Source organism: Lathyrus oleraceus, chromosome 4 (genome assembly GCF_024323335.1).
Source record: "Lathyrus oleraceus cultivar Zhongwan6 chromosome 4, CAAS_Psat_ZW6_1.0, whole genome shotgun sequence".
Classification (NCBI taxonomy): Eukaryota; Viridiplantae; Streptophyta; class Magnoliopsida; order Fabales; family Fabaceae; genus Lathyrus; species Lathyrus oleraceus.
This window is the reverse complement of record NC_066582.1, coordinates 483435923-483439948: the sequence shown is the minus strand read 5'-3', so window position 1 is coordinate 483439948 and position 4026 is coordinate 483435923. Positions and strand designations below refer to the sequence as shown.

Below are 4026 nucleotides of genomic sequence, written 5' to 3'. Positions count from 1 at the left end.
AATAGATTTCTCTTTCGTTTTTTATTTATTATATCCATATTCATGGAGATCAAATTCACATTATAATTAAGAATTAAGAAACGAATGTGTAATTATTTTTCTTCATTCAAAATCATTGGAATTATTGAGAATTATAAAAGAGTATTTTATTGAAGAATTCAATTATTACTCAATAAAGTTTTATTTTTTAGGGATAAGATCAATTCAGAAGTGCCTTAATTGGATCTTTTATTAAAATAAATTTCTCTTTTTTATTTCGTTATTTGTAGAACACACCGAATTGAATTGGTCTAATTCAGAACCGTTTGATAGATTTTCATCTTCTATATCTTAGGGATATATCAAGAGATAAATAATCGACCCGGTCCTTAAATTTACTTAAGACTTTCCAGGAGCCGTATGAGGTGAAAATCTCATGTACGGTTCTGTAATAGAGATGGGAACAATAATGTCATCACCGACTAGGAATATCTAACAGTTTAAATACAGTTGGTATAGTTGATGCGCAATCAAAATATGGTTTTTGGGGTTGGAATTTGTGGCGTCAACCTATGGGTTTCATCGCTTTTCTAATTTTTCGCTAGCAGAATGTGTAAGATTACCTTTTGATTTACCAGAAGTAGAAGAAGAATTAGTAGCGGGTTATCAAACAGAATATTCAGGTATTCGATTTGGTTTATTTTACGTTGCTTCCTATTTAAACCTTTTAATTTTTCATTATTTGTAGCAGTTCTTTACTTGGGCGGTTCAAATATTTCTATTCCATACATACTTGTTTCTGAATTTTTTGAAATAAATAGAACATACAGAGTTTTTGGAACTACAATTGATCTCTTTATTACATTAGCTAAAAGCTATTTTTTCTAATATGTTTCTATCATAACGAGATGGTCTTTGCCTAGGCTAAGAATGGATCAATTATTAAATCTTGGATGGGAATTTCTTTTACCGATTTCTGTCGGTAATCTATTATTAATAACTTCGTCTCAATTGTTTTCGCTGTAAAAGAAAGATGGGTCTTTTATATTCATTACTTGTCTCAAATAAGAGAAAGAAATCAAACAAAACTCTACTATTCATAGATATTTACGATATGTTCCTTATGGTAACTGGGTTCATGAATTATGGTCAACCAACACTACGAGCTGCAAGGTACATTGGTCAAAGTTTCATGATTATCTTATCTCACGCAAATCGTTTACCTGTAACTATTCAATATCCTTATGAAAAATTAATCACATCAGAACGTTTTCGCGGTCGAATCCATTTTGAATTTGATAAATGCATTGCTTGTGAAGTATGTGTTTGTGTATGTCCTATAGATTTACCCGTTGTTGATTGGAAAATGGAAATGGATATTCGAAAGAAACGATTGCTAAATTACAGTATTGATTTCAGAATCTGTATTTTTTGTGGTAACTGTATTGAGTATTGTCCAACAAATTGTTTATCAATGACGGAAGAATATGAACTTTCAACTTATGATCGTCATGAATTGAATTATAATCAAATTGCTTTGGGCCGTTTACCAAGGACAATAATTGATGATTATACAATTCGAACAATTCAAATCAAAAGAGACAATTTTTTTATAATTAAATACAATTCTTAAAAAAAATTTAAAAAGAATATTCTCTATATATATATATATATATATATATATATATATATATATTATATATATATATATATATATATATATAATATATATATATATATATTATATATATAATATATATTATATATATATATATATTATATATATATTATATATATATATATAAATAGAATAATCGAAATAAAATATTTTCAAAAATTGTATTAAAAATGAATAATATAGTTGATATCAGATTAGAAGTATTCTATAATTATTAGAGAACTATATTCTTAAATAGAATATATGAATATATATTATTGAAATTGAAAATCTTATTGAATTTCAATAAGATTTTCAATGTTATATATGTTCTATCTACCTTTATACTTTAGTTTTAATATTGTTTCAAACTACTCTTTTGTATAAAGAGTGGAATGTCATTGATTATATAACTCTAACCATATCAATTTAAACTACTTAGGTTTTTCAATGCAAAGAAAAATTGAAGTAGATAATATTTTTTTCCTATTCATATCAATAAGGTCATGAAATTTCTATATATTTGTCTATTTTTTTTTACATATAATGGATCTGCCTGAAACGCTGCACGATTTTCTTTTAGTCTTTCTGGGATCGGGTCTTCTATTAGGAAGTTTAGGAGTAGTATTACTTACCAACCCCATTTTTTCTGCTTTTTCGTTGGGACTGGTTCTGGTTTGTATATCTTTATTATATATTTTAGCAAACTCTCATTTTGTAGCTGCATCATAACTACTTATTTACGTGGGAGCTATTAACATTTTAATCATATTTGCTGTGATTTTCATGAATAGTGCCGAATATTACCAAGATTTGAATCTTTGGACCGTAGGGGATGGAACGACTTTGATAGTTTGTACAAGTATTTTTGTTTCACTAATAACTACTATTTCAGATACATCATGGTACTGAATTATTTGGACTACAAGACCAAATCAGATTATTGAGCAAGATTTGATAAGTACTAGTCAACAAATTGGAATTCATTTATCAACAAATTTTTTTCTTCCATTTGAACTAATTTCAATAATTCTTTTAGTTTCTTTGATAGGTGCAATTGTCGTAGCTCGCCAGTAAGAAATTTGTATAGAACTAGTAATAGAAATCAAGATTCTGTCTGAAGCTAATAATTAATGGAAAGAACCCTCATCTTATTATAGTCTTAAACTTTGAGGAATTTTCTATTCAGTACCGCGAAACAAACAACTAGGAAAAAAATAAATTTTATTTTGTAGTACTTGATTTGGTCACTGATTGTGAAATTTTGTTGATGTGTTCCAAGAAGGGTAGCTATACTGGTTGCGTCTACTCGAAAGAGACCGTTGGTACTCCATTGACGATCGTAACATAAAAATTCAATTTCAGTAAATTTCTACTTACTAATCTTATCTTTTATGGAATCGATCCCCCTTTGACTGTATAAGAATATGTGGAGCTCGACATGTTTGGAAGCACAGAAGAACGTTCTTTTGTTGATATTATTACCAGTATTCGATACTGGATTATTCATAGCATTACTCCATTGGATCATTTGAGGAACCATGTAGACAATTCACCTCTTACTTCACAACATCTCATCGACATTTCAAAATCACGCGAGTTATAATCCAAGGGAAAGACAATCTAATATAATGTACACCAAAACCTTCATGATGACTCTCGTCCATAACAATAAGTGTCTTTACATAGTCTTTTACTATCAATCTAATCGTTTTTTATCACTGATTTATTGAGTTTTTTTCTTCAAGAATTTGGAGATTTAGCTTTGGTGTGAAGAAATCATGTAGATAATCTCATATTTCTCTAACGAGACCAATCCATAAACATACTATCCAAACACATGATGTATCAAGTGATTACCTTTGAATCTAATATACTATAGAGATTATGACAATGAGAAATGACACGAGTAATGAAAAAATAGATAAAACTCAATTTGATAACGCGTGTCTCACATAATGGAGCATGTGTCTCGCACAATAATTGTTGGAAATCCCCCAAAATCTATGGTGAATTTCAATCAATCTTGATGAGCAAGATTGTTATTACCCACACAATAGCAATGAAAAGAGAAGAACAATGGAGAAAGGAAGAGTGTAAAGAAAGATGAAGGAGAAGAAGAATTAAAATTCTGCAGAGTTTCTCTCTGCCCACAAACTGTGGAAAACTTGTTATTCACTTTGAAACTGCAAAATACTGTGAATTACAATGTTATGAATACTTTATTCACTTCATTACAAAAACAAGGGTTACTCTCTCTATTTATAGATTTAGGTTAACTTGGACCTCAAGGCAAAACCCAAAACTATAAAAGCCCAAAATAGCTAACACTACTAAAATAGGCCTAAGTCGAAATCCTATGTGAAGCAACATGCTTCGACACTTCGACA

The 4026-nt window shown here is 29.1% G+C and overlaps 1 pseudogene; it reads left to right on the top strand.

The window, feature by feature from the left end:
- Nucleotides 1-2182: 2182 nt before the first annotated feature.
- Nucleotides 2183-2713, top strand: LOC127076403 (NAD(P)H-quinone oxidoreductase subunit 6, chloroplastic-like; annotated as a pseudogene).
- The last annotated feature ends 1313 nt before the right edge of the window (nt 2714-4026 follow it).